General features: G+C 42.1%; 1 long non-coding RNA gene across 1 annotated transcript; it reads left to right on the top strand.

The window, feature by feature from the left end:
- Positions 1 to 10,790: 10,790 nt before the first annotated feature.
- Positions 10,791 to 13,693, top strand: LOC110205581 (uncharacterized). The gene is made up of 2 exons (XR_002323619.2): positions 10,791 to 12,776; positions 13,100 to 13,693. It is a non-coding gene; the product is annotated as an uncharacterized LOC110205581 (long non-coding RNA).
- The last annotated feature ends 32 nt before the right edge of the window (positions 13,694 to 13,725 follow it).

Genomic DNA, 13,725 nt, shown 5'->3' with positions numbered 1-13,725 from the left:
TGCAATTGCTTTCACCTGAGGCAGACTGTCTTCTTTAGTCCCTTCAGGGCCAATGGCAGCAGCATGCCTGGAGTTTCTGCCTCTACCACCAAGTGAGAGCAGGCACATTAAGCACTTTGTAAATCTTCAACCTTTCCCTATATACAGAAAAGAGCCCTGGCTCTGGAGTCAGAGGGTTCAGGGCAGGACCCCTAGAAAGGCTTAATAAGTACTCATTGACTGACTGGCTGGCTTATTATCTGTATGACCTTGGGCCAATCTACCTGGGGCCTTCATTCTCTCACTTGTAAAACAAAAGGGTTGAACTATGCGATCTATGACTTTTCCATTCTAAATCTAAGATCCAAGGATCTTGGTGTTCAATGAATGAACTTGGACAAGTCCTTTAAATTCTCTGAACCTCAGTTTCGTCGTTGCCAAAATGCAAATCATGGCACCAGTAGTACCCACCTCACCAGGCTTGTGTGAGGCTCACATCAAAGAAGAGATGTAAAATGTTTTGCACATGTTGAAGTCCTATATAAATGTATCACCATCACCATCATCACCACCACCACCACCGCCACCATCATATCATCACCATCGTCATTACTATCAACATCACCATCATCATTACCATTGTCACCACAACCATCACCATCATCATTATCTTTTTTTGGGGTGGGGGTGGGGGGAGGCAATCGGGGTTAAGTGACTTGCCCAGGATCACACAGCTAGCAAGTGTCAAGTGTTTGAGGCTGGATTTTAACTCAGGTCCTTCTGACTCCAGGGCCAGTGCTCTGTCCCCTGAGCCACCTAGCTGCCTTTTACCATTTTCATTGTCACCATTACCATCATCATCATCATCATTATCGCCACCACCATCATCACCACTGCCACCACTACCACCATCATCACCACCACCACCACCACCACCATCGTCATTATCACCATCACCATCATCACCATTATCATCATTATCATCACCAGTTAAATGAGGGGATTGAACTTGATGACCTCTCTGTTTCCTCTGTGGCACTGAAAGTCCCATTGCCCACATGATGATCAAATGGTGTTGGACACTGTGGTGTAGCAGAAAAAAAATACCGGGACTGGAGTCAGGCAAAAAGGGTTTGAATCCTACTTGTGTGACTTGGGCAAGTCATTTAACCTCAGTCTGTCTCAGTTTCCTCCTCTATAAAATAGAAATAATAACACCTGACACCTGGGGTTGTTGTAAGGATCAAATAAGCTAATATTAGTAAAGCATTTAGCACAGAGCACGGCACATAGTGAATGCTTAATTAAAGGCTTTTCCCCCTCCCTCTCTCCTGTGTGACCTTGTAGAGGCTGCTTAATGTCTCTCATCCTCATTCTCCTGAGGTTTAAAATGTGGAGAGGGGATGAACTAGTCATGGCTCCTTCCAACTCTATGTCCATGATCATGTAATCTCTTAAGGCCTTTGTTGTCTCATTTGGAAAATGGCAGTAACAGTCTTGGGCAAATTAGAAGAAGTTCATACCAACAGCCGCCACTGGCGGAAAGCCTATAAAGGAAGGCCATTGCAACTTGACTCACATACTGACCAAGGCTACAACTGGACAAAGTGACCTACCCAGTACCTCTGTGATCTAGAGACTAAAGGACATTAGAGGGCATCTAGAGCATCCTCCTCATTTTACGAAGGAGGAAACTGAGGTCCCTGGAGGTGAAGAATCATAGATTTAGAGCTCAAAGAGACCTCATGGGCCATTTTGAACAATTCCCTTATTTTACAGATAAGAACACTGAGGCCTGGGGGTGAAGTGACTTGCTCAAAGTCACACAAGTAAGATTATAAAATCAAAGACAAAGCCAGAAGAGCCTTGCTGAGGATATATAGCAAGTGGTACAGGCAGGATCTGAAGTCAGGGCTTCTGACTCTAAATTTTATTTCCACAGCACCCCCCACCTTTGCCTAAAGGCTATGTCTGCTCATCTCCTGAGGTCCCTTTGAGGTCTTCCACCAGCAGTTCCAGGAGAAGTGGGACCTGAGAGTCTTGGGAAGTTGAGAAGCCCTGGAGGAAGAAGCCGAGAACCTACTGGCTTAATTGTGAGCACTGGACGTGAAGGAGGGGAAATTCCAGCACTGGGCAAGGATGCTTTTTTCCTTCCCCCCCAACTCTCTCTCCTCTGCTTGTTTTTGGACCTTTGCCACTGTTTAAATTTAAGCAGATTTGCTATCCCAACATCTGCACTTTGGTTATTTGACTATTGCCTGGCTCTGGGTCAAACCACAGGAGAACGCACCAGCCAGTGATTTACAATCCAGCCTGAGATTAGAATGGCTTTATTTTCCTTGGACCCCTATTTACTGGCCCATTGGTATTAGTGCACAGTGTTATAATAACAAGGCTGGAATTATTAGGCCTCATAGAAATAATCACAAGGAATAAGTGGCTAGAACACTCAGATTGGGTCCATACCAGGCAAATAGAGCATGTAGTTTAACTATTGCTTTTGATCATGTCTTTAAAGGCTTAACTCATGTGCCATCTCCTATAGGAAGAGGGTGGAAGGCCCCTATAGGAAGATCCGTTTTCAGTTCCCTTAAATCAGTAGTGGTCCCTTCTTCCTCCCCCTCCAGTTATAATGGTTTGTCCATTTTAGGTTTTGTCTTCTCCTATTAGACTATAAGCTTCTTGAGGGCAGGGATTATATTGTTTTCTTGTATTTGTATTTCAGCATATCAAACAGTGCCTGGCACATAGTAAATGTTTAATAAATTGTCTGTCTATCTATCTATCTATCTATCTATCTATCTATCTATCTATCTATCTATCTGTCTGTCCATCCACCCATCCATCCTTTGATCCATTTATCTTATCTATCTATTCACTTATCTATGTTTGCATTCATCCATCCATCCATCCATCCATCCATCCATCCATCCATCCATCCATCCATCCATCCATCCATCCAATCATCCATCCATCCATCTATTTATCTATCTCATCTATCTATCTATCTATCTATCTATCTATCTATCTATCTATCTATCTATCTTTAAGACTTATCTGTGCATGTGTTGTATCTACTTTTCCTCAATACAGTGTATACTCTTTGAGTGCAGATAACATTCTTCATGTTGTCTTTGTACCCAACCTGCACACAACAGATGCATAATAAATGCTTATTGGAGTGACTAGATTGGATTGAATTGTTACATATTTGAACAGATCACAGAATATAATCTCATGATGCTCATATAATGTGGTGCTTCTGCTCAAAAATCTTCAGAGATTCCTTGTTTTTTACAGAAAATGTTATAATTGCCATGTAGTGAGGTGGTCTGATAGAGAGAGTGCTAGTCTTCCCTATGGCTTCCTACCTGTGTGACCTTTAGCCAGTCACTAAACCAGTCTGGATGTGTTTCCTTCCAGGTAAATTGAGTGGGTTGAACTGGCTGACCTCCTATGGTCCTTTGTAGCATTAGAGCGAGGTTCCTATGAGATTCCATGTGTTGGAGGAGGCTGATCAGTATGGCAAGAGGAGGATGGTGAAAAATACATTGGAAATGGAAACAGCATTGATTAATAAGAGAGATTACAAAGGCATGTAGGCTGTTGTGTAGACTTATGCCTGTAAATCACCACCGCTTTCTTCCAGAAGGGAAATGAAGGTGCGAGGTATGCCAAACACCAGACATCACAAAATGAAATGATGATATCTCAGCAGACAGGAAACAACTTGATATGCTTCAGAATTAACTGTCTGTGAGTTATCATATCATCAGCTTGTTAGAGCAAAGGCCAAAATGAACACCAAGTTAGGAAAAAAGGATAAAGGAGAAAAGCTATGACTTCAAGAAGCTGTTGACTCTGAAAAGGAAATGAATGAATGTAAAGACCTGGGCTCCCATGATTCCTATTTTGTAGAGAAGTTTAACTGACAGAAAATAGTTGTCACAATAAGAAGGGCAAAAGAGGCTAGAAAAGACCTTGCCCAGTAAACACTCAATCCTGTACCAAGAAGAGAGAGAAAAAATTGCGGGGAGGGGCCAAGATGGGTGGAGAAAGCAAGCTCATTGGCAAAACATTGCCAAGGAGAGAGGTCAAAGATTCAGAGTACTATTGTTTCACAAAATTGCAAAGCCATAGGAAAACAGGCGAGTAGGGAAATCACCTTGCAAAATGTTTGCCATGGGACCCAACTAAACCAGGTCATCCCAGGAGCATTTATAGATGAAACTGGAAAGAGGACCACAAGTAGATACAAAACTGAACAGACCTGCCAGCATTTCTCCAGCTGTCATAAGCCCATAAGCCCATATCCCCCCACCTAAAATGTATGCATAATTCTGCATGCATCTAATCATTGATGACAGTGGAGTCATCAGGTTTCTTCTGTGATATTTTAGTACCTGATATGCTTTATAAAAAAAATGGAAATAGCACATGAGAACTTGAAATCAAGGAGAGAAGTGGGAATAATCACATATGTGAATAGACCACTTTGCTGAAGGTGATAAAATTGTTTTTATTTTTAATGACGTCTTTTGTTTTTATGCCATTTTCATTTCCCAGTTTATCCAGGGGTCTGCTGGATCCAGCTCAGACCAGCTCCTGAGAGCCCACTGTTAAATCTTTCTTGTGATTATTTTTACTTCAAAAAATTGCTACAAATCAGGGACTGATTTGTTGTTTTGTTGTCTAGCCTTAAGAAAGTGTTAATAATGCAGATTAAACTGTAAATTGTGGGTGCGTACTTTCCCCTTTTCCCCAAACATCTAATAGTTAAACATTTTACTAGCACAGCCTTGTATTGTTCTATAAACATAACTTGAGTTTAGGCAGAGTACAGTAGAAGACTGTAGTGAAGTCATCACTAGATGGAAGGCCTGGCATTTGTGTGATGATGATGATGATGGTGATGATGATGATGGTAATGATGGTGATGATGGTGATGGTGATGGTGATGATGGTGATGGTGATGATGGTGATGATGATGATGATGATGGTGATGATGATGATGGTGACGATGATGGTGATGATGGTGATGATGATGATGGTGATGATGATGATGGTGATGATGATGATGGTGATGATGATGATGGTGATGATGATGATGGTGATGATGATGGTGATGATGGTGATGATGATGATGGTGATGATGATGATGGTGATGATGATGATGGTGATGATGATGATGGTGATGGTGATGATGATGATGGTGATGATGATGATAACTGCATTTATATGGCACTTTAAGGTTTGTAAAGTACTTTACATCAAATATCTCATTTGAGTCTTACAACACCCCTGACTGTGTCCCTCCTCCAGGAGGCATCTTTAATCCTTCATCTTATTAAAAAGAATAAGAAAGAATGAAAGAGAAGAAAAGAAATTCAGCAAAAGTAACCAAAACACCAATCAAGTCTGATATTATATAGAATGTTCCATTCCCCTAGTCCCTCACCTCTGCAAAGAAGGAAGTGAGATGTATCCTCATACTTTCCTACAGGCTCCACTCTGATCAATTACATATTGTTCAGTTTCATTCTCCACTTCCATTATTGTAGTCATGTGACTGTTGTTTTCCTGGTTCTGCTTACTTCATTCTACATCAGTTCACATAAATGGAAGGTGATATAACTTTAAAGGTAGTACAGTGAAATAAGAGTACTGGTGTTGGAATCAGGGTATCTCGATTTGAATCTGGTCTTCAGTATTTACTAGCTTTTGAAATCATTTCACTTCTTCATTTCTGCAAAATAGGAATAATTATAATTATACTGCAATGCAATGCTATAGGGTTGGTGTGATGAGGCAAAGGGCTTTATAAACTTTTAAATTCATGATAATTTTTAAAGGTACTCATGGATCAACGTGTAAAGCATCTTAAAGAGGGAAACACTTAATAAGAATGGGGAAGATAATAGTTAGCATTGTTGTCATCATCTACAGCTCCATTACACACACTTTCTGTTCTTCTCCGCCTCCTCATCAACTGTCTTCTCACCCTGGAGATGCCTCTACCCTGTGGCCCTCTTTTATGATTGATGAGCCCCTGGCCCAGACCACCATTTCAGGAGGCACCCAGGCTGTTGTCAGTTTACTTACTCTCTGCTCCTAATTCCCTGGACTTATTCACCTTCTTGTATGTCCACCCTATTTAACTCTATCCCTAACCCTAAACCTTTATGCGTTGTCTTCTCCAATTAAAACCTAAGCCCCTTGAGGGAAGGGGATGTCTTCTTTGCTTGTATTTGTATCACAGCACTTAGCACAGTGCCTGGCAAATAATGTTGTTCAGTCACTTTCAGTCATGTCTGACTCTTTGTGTGTATATGTATAAACGTGTGTGTGTATGTGTAAGACTTCATATATGTGTGTATATATTAATATCAAATAAGATATCTATCCATCCATCTATCCATCTCTCTCTCTCTCTCTCTCCTCTCTCTCTCTCTCTCTCTCTCTCTCATCTACATAATTTGATCCTCCCAACAAATCTGTGAGGTATCGCCTCCCCCCCCCCATTTTGCAGATGAGGAAACAGACTGAAAGAGATTGTGCCCTTGTTCACAATTCTGAGGTGGGATTTGAACTCAAATCTTCCTGATTCTAGGGGCAGCTAGGTGGCTCAGTGGGACTTAGAGTCAGGAAGATTCATCTTTTTGAGTTCAAATCTGGCCTCAGACACTTGCAAGTTGTGCGACCCCGGGCAAGTCATTTAACTCTGTTTGCCTCAGTTTCCTCATTTGTAAAATGAGCTGGAGAAGGAAATGGCATACCACTCCAGTATCTTTACCCAGAAAATCCCAGATGGAGTCAGGAAGAGTCAGACAGGATCAAACAACAACTTCCTGATTCTAAATTTAACAATCACAGGATTAGGGGCAGCTAGGTGGCACAGAGGATAGAGCAGTGGCCCTGAAGTCAGGAGAACCTGAGTTCAAATCCAGCCTCAGACCAAACATCTGACACTAGCTGTGTGACCCTGGGCAAGTCACTTAACCCCAATTGCCTAAAAACAAACAAAACAAAACAAAAAAAACAATCACAGGATTATAGATTTAGAGCTGGAAGGGATCTTGAAGGCCATTGAGTACAATAATTCCTTCCTTTTACAGATGAGGAAACTGGAACTCAGAGAGGTTATGTAATTTAGCCAGTGTCACACAGCTACTAAGTATCTGAGGCAGGATTTGAACTCAGGTCTTCCTGAGTCTGCTCTATCCATTATATCACCTAGCTTTCTCTTAATTTGCTAGGATGACTGTCTTAGTAAGACTAAGGCTGAAAAACCAGAGCTTTTTCAAGTTTTCAACACGTTCTTCCCCTGGTCAACAAGATCTTGTAATAAGACTCTGTATCACCCTGGCTAGAGTCCCTAACAGTAAAAATAATCTTCATTCCGTTGCTGGCTGTAAAGTCAACCTTCATTCCAAATTCTGTCTGAGTTGTTGGAACTTAAGCCACAGCCAGGTGGTCAGCGACACTTTGGGAAAATGGCATAGCATTTAATCCAGTCCAATATTAAGAAAAATCTTAAGAAAGAAACAGCACCATGATTACTTTGGGAGGAGGCTGTGAATCGGGCTTTCTCCCAGGGTGCCAAAATTTAGAGGGTGCAAACAATTTAATGGATATATTCCTTTAGCAACCAGACATGGCTATATCAAGCAATTTCCACTCCTGCCCAACAGTTTTGTCTGAATTTAGCATTAATTCCTTCTTAAATTAAATTAATTCCTTCCTGAATTATGAAAGTTGAATTGAAGGCCCTATTTGGGTTGTTTACACAGAGCCTTTTTTGAGTGTGCTCCTTGCCCCAGATATGGTTACTGCTGCTTGACCTAGTTGTCAAAATTGCTAGTTATAGTTCTGGAAAGAACCCTTAATGGCATCCTGCAAATTCAAGGAATTTTGGCTAATGGCAAAGACTACCAGTTCTTCACACAAAGTCTGTGGAAGCTGAAGACTTTCAAAGGATTGTCAATGTGGAGCACAGAGGGGACTCAGTGGCCATCTGGTGCATGCCACTCATTTTATGGATGAGGAAACTGAGGCCCAGGAAAGTTAAGGTGTTTGTCCAAAGACAGTACAGTAGGAAGCATCAGAAGGAAGATTGAACAGAAGCCGTCAGACTGAAAAAAAAAATTGTTGGGGCAGCTAGGTGATGCACTAGCCCTGGAGTCAAGAGGACCTAAGGAGATATCAGGCAAGGGTCTTTCAGGCATTCAGGAGCCTCCAACCCTCCATCACCCTTTAACTCATTGTCACTAGTGAATCTGGTCTTGATCCTTGTAGAGATGGACCCCAGAACATGTGCTGTGTTCTAGGATTCCCTGAGCTAGTGCATCATGCACCAGAAGACCATCTCCTGCAAAGTATTCCAAGTGGCCCAGGATGGGGAGCACAGAGCCTCTCCATTCTCTTATTATCTAAAAACAACACTGGTTTCTCAGCTTCCTCGGTCAAAGAAGGAAGGCAGGAAGTGGGAAGGAGGGACTCTGGGAGCCACATCTCAGACGCCTTTCCCCTGAGGTTATGTAAGGTACATGGTTTCTGTGTTCAAGGCCAGACAGCTGCTTCCAAACCCTGCCCTCGGTCCTGGAGACTGTTAGGACTCGATGGGGATTAGTGGAACATTAGGTCAGTTGGGAGCCCCGGGGTTAAGGCTGCTCCCTGAGAGCAGTATAACAGAGAGAATGTTGGAGTTAGAGCTAAGGAACCTGGGTTCAAATCCCAGCTCTACCATTTCCTACTAGTGTCACTTTGGGGAAATAACCTTAACCTCAGTTTCCTCATCTGTAACATAAGGAGGTTGGACTGAATGGCTGCTAAAGACCATTCCAGCTAGAAATCGATGATCCTATGTTATAACCACAGTTTTCTCATCTCTAACATGACAGGGTTATACTACGGTCCCTTCAAGCTCCTATGTCTATGATTCCATGATTCCTGTTCATTAAAGGCAGTGCTCTGTAGCCTCAGTCAACATGCATTTATTAAGTGCCTACTATGTGCCAGGAGGTGTGCTAGAATATGAAGACACAAATGGTGAACAGAGTTCCCTGAATCTTTGGCCCATCTTCCAGGGAAAAGAGAGAGGGCCATTCTGTGCAGCATAGATATCTGTTGGTTTGCCAGGAACCCTTCCAAAAGTTTCACTTGGTTGGGTTTGAAAGGCGTGTGTGTGTGTGTGTGTGTGTGTGTGTGTGTGTGTCTGCGTGCACACTCCCATGCATGTGTAGGGGGATGTCATGGGAATTTCATCCTGTGTTCCCAGACAGTGGCCCTGTTACTTTAGATGACAGGGTTCTAAGCCTCCCACCAGGAGATCCCATGGAAATGGAATGCCAGTTCTGTCCCCTCAATTTATTTCTCAAGCTAAGGGTTAGTGCATTCTTCCAGAAACACTGAAAGTCGACTACTCTTTTTATTTTTACTTCAAAATAGGTTTTTATTGATATCTTTTGTTTTTTTTTGCATTGCCTAGATTTCCCCTTGTATCCCTGTGCCCCTCCTCCCCAAGCCATCCTTTATAACAAAGGACTTTTTTTTAAAGAAAAAAGAGGAAAAGACGAAATTCAGCAAAACCAATTAATGCATTAAAAAAAATCTGACGTTAACTTGCAATGTTCCGTACAATGACCCCTCAAAAAAAAAGTGATTGAGGGGAGGGGTCTTCTCACATCTCTTCTTTAGGGCCAAGTTTGTTAATTTCACAACAATTTTCAATCTAACCCAGCCCCCCTCCCCCTCACCCCATTTACATTGTTGTAGTCATTTTGCATATTTTTTTTCCTCCTGGTTCTACTTACATCACTTTGCATCAGTTCATTTGAGTCTTTCCACATCTGCCATAGTAATATTTCATTATATTTATGTACCACATTATGTTTGTCCATTATCCAATAAATGGACATCTGCTTTGGTTCCAGGTCCTTTGATATTACAAAATGGTGTCTTTGTAGTTATATTTTGTATTTGTTCCAAAATATTATAAATATTTTGGTGCATATAGGATCTTTCTTTTTATCAATAATTTCCTTGGGGTTTATGCCCAGGTGTGGAATCTCTGAGTCAAAAGGAATGGACATTTTAGCCAGAAAGGTCTGCATTCCATGGCTGTGTAGGCACACCTGCTTAGCTCAATAGAGTCATACCTCTGATGATGGAAGGGATTTCAGAAATCATCTAGTTCAAATCTTTCCTTTTACAGGTGAGTAAACTGAAGCCCAGACAGGTTCATAGGAGCATAGACATAGGACTAGAAGGCACATTAGAAGCCACCAAGTTGATAACCCTTTATTTTACAGATGAGGAAACTGAGTCTGGAGAGAAATTGACTTGTCAAAGATCATAGAAGAAGTACAGTGAAAAGTCAGAATTTGAATCATGGTTCCTGACTCCAGATCTAGGCACCTACCCACTATACAATCTCTGCCTTCTAAAGTTAGAGAAATTTAGCACTGAAAGGACCTGAGGGTTGATCTTCTTGCCCATTTAATCCTTGGGATATTGCCACTAACTGAAAATAAGAGTGTGTATATACACATAGTATGTATATATGTGTGTGTATGTGTAGATATATAATTTGTATTTCATATAAAAATTTGTATTACACATGGATATACATACACACATATGCCTATATACACATATGGACATGTGTATATTACATGTGTATATGTATAGATGTATCTATATGCATGTGTGTTATACATATACACATACATACATACATACATACATACATATATTCATATACATATTTATGGCTATAAGGGACCTTAGAGGCCATTGATACCAATTTCCCCATTTTATGTACAATTAAACTCATGTCCACAGAAGTTAAGACACTTGTCCTGATTACTAGCATCAGAGGTAGGGTTGTGATTCCCAGCTTTGAGGGAGGCCAAGTCCTCCCTGAGCGTCCAGAACTGAGTGCTGCTAGGCTCTGTCTTGCATCTCCCAAGGACCCAGGCTGTGTAACTCATTAGAAGGCAGGAGAGCCCAAAGCTAACTGGATGCAGAATCTTTCTGTCCCTTTTAGGAGCTGGTCCTTTAAGCTCCTGGCTCCTCATGCCTTGGTTTGGACTGGTTGGTTCCCATGCAAGATGAGAATAATGAGGTTAACTGGGCTTCATTCATAATTACAGAGCTGGAGGGGCCCTCAGAGCTCAGTTGTGGTCGCAGCTTAAATTGCATGTTTGTTTGACGTCTGTGTCTCCAATCTATTTTTGTATAATAGCTAATAATAATAGTATTTATATAGGACTTTCAAGTTTGTAAAGCAATATATATGTATACTGTGTCCATGTGTGTATATGTGTATGTATGTCTATATGTATGTATACATACATATCTCCTTACAGCTCTGTGTGGTAGATGCTATTGTTATCCCCATTTTACAGTTGAGGAAACAATTTGAAAAAGGTTAAATCACATAGCCAATAAGTATCTGAGGCAGGATTTGAACTCAGTTCTCTCCTGCCTCTGAGTCAGCCACTATGCCACCAAGCTGTCAGAAGTTTGGTAACTGCAAGGCCAGGCTACTGAAGTTCTGGAGTAGTGAGTCATCCTGGCTAATCAGATGGAGAACCGGCATTAAGTCCTTTGTCTGATACCTACTGACGATGTGATCTTGGGCAAGTGACTTAACTACTCCATGTTCCAGGCAACTCTCTGACTCTAAGTTGAACAATTGTTCTTCTACACTGATAGAGGGCTTGAAGGGCATTTATGAAAAATTGATATGTTTTGTTTTTACATAACCTACATTTCCCAATGCGTCCTTCCCATCACTCCCAGAGAACCATTCCTTATAACAAAAAATTTTAAAAAGAGAGGAAAAGCACTTCAGCAAAACTGAATTGTGTGCAGAGTTCCATACTCATATTCTTCCACCTAAATTGTATGAAAAATTCCACATCCATATCTCTCCCTGCTTCCCACCTCTGCAAAGAAGCTTGGAGGAGGTGCCTTGAAAGATGCTTGTGTAGACAAAACCATTCACCTGAAAGTGAGTTTGGTTTTGTTTTTAAAAAAACAAAACAAGGGGGCATTTAGGTAGCACAATGGACAGAGCACCGGGCCCTGGAGTCAGGAGGACCTGAGTTCAAATCTGGCCTCAGACACTTGACACTTACTAGCTATGTGACCCTGGGCAAGTCACTTGCCTAGCAAAAAACAATAAACTACTGAGGAACTGAAAGTAGCTACAGATTTTTATTTTCCTGGTTTTTTCTGCTTCATCAGCTAAAACAGAAGCTTTTTAGCTAAGGGAGTAAAGGAGTCATGTGGTATGAGTTTCTTTTTAACTTGCCTGGATACTGATCAGCCCCATTCTAGACTCACAGTAACTCTGAGCTATCCCACAGGCTGTGCTGGGGCCAGTCCTCTGATTCAGCTAAGGATGGTGAAAATGAGATGGGTCCTCCTCTGGGAGGGAGCTGGCCCTGCCAGCCCATCTTGGCTCATGAGGACGCTTTGATCTGAACCACCCTTACCTTCTCCAACCCATCGCTTTTCAGAGCAATTAGGCATTACAGGTGCTTTCCCAAGAGGCAAGGAACACCTGAATGAACCTCAGGGGGCCTTTGAACTTTGGGCTAGTCTCTGCCTGATTAGCTTGGAGCCTCTGATCAGTGCAATGATAAACTGTGAGGCCAGAAGACTGAAGATGAAACACAGCATACCACTGGCCTCCCGCCAGAGAAGTAATGGACTTAAAACTAGAGAGGAACATACACTTTCCAGTCCTGGCCAACGTGAGAATCGGTGTCGCTGGACCATCCACATTTGTAATGCGTACTCCTTTCCTCCCCTCCCATCCCTTCCGGTCCCCCTCCTCTCCCCTCCCCTCTCCTCCTCTCCCCTCTCCTTTCTCCTCCCTTCTCTCTCCTCTCCTCTCCTCTCCTTTCTTCCTCCCTCCTTTCCTCCCTCCCTTCCTTCCTACCTTCCCTCCCTCCCTCCCTTAAATTCACTTGTAATGTCCTTCCGCCTGTATTTGCTCATAGTTACTTGCTTTGGAAAACGGATTAAAACATTGTGGTGATTCTTAATCCCTCCTCTTTTCCCCTTTTCTCTCCTCTTCTCCCCTCTTTCCTTCCCTTCTCCCCCATAGCATGTTAAAAGACCCAAGTGAAATCATCAAACGGGTTCATTTTATCTGCTATGAAAGACTTAGGAGAGAACATGACAAGAACATGACAAGAACATGAGAAGAAGCTGAAAACCCAGATGAGTCGCAATCTGTGCCATTACAGGGAGTGTCTGTTTCGGGGAGATCCTGGGGCTTTTAAAGCATTAACGTACAAGACAACGTGACTTGCCCAATAAGAAACTTCCCTACAATGAACATGAAAGAGCCACAGACCTTTGGGACCCCAAATTAGCTCTCAACCTTGGGAAAAGTTATGGGGCAAATGACTTGCCAGTTTGAGGGGTGGGCAGCCCTCAGGGGACAGAATTGCTATTCACCATCTCAGAATATGCTAAGGGTGCTTCAGTTCTGCCTTCCTTTTTAGAACTTGTGTAGCCCATGTTGTTGAAATATAGACAGTTCTCTATTATCCACGCTAACAGAGCTCAGCCTTAGAGTAGCTAATTCACGAGTTATTTGTAGTGACCCTTCGGAATGTAGTAGATGATGTTTTCTCCCTCAAAGCTTAATTACACTTGGCTTAGGCTGTTATTAAAGTTTGTTCGTGTTTTCTAATTGCACCCTGACTGGAAGAAGGTGGGGGTGAG

This window comes from Phascolarctos cinereus, unplaced genomic scaffold (assembly GCF_003287225.1).
Source record: "Phascolarctos cinereus isolate Bilbo 61053 unplaced genomic scaffold, phaCin_HiC Scaffold_1;HRSCAF=81, whole genome shotgun sequence".
NCBI lineage: Eukaryota > Metazoa > Chordata > Mammalia > Diprotodontia > Phascolarctidae > Phascolarctos > Phascolarctos cinereus.
Note: the sequence above shows the minus strand (reverse complement) of the source record. Positions and strands in the feature narration are given on the sequence as shown.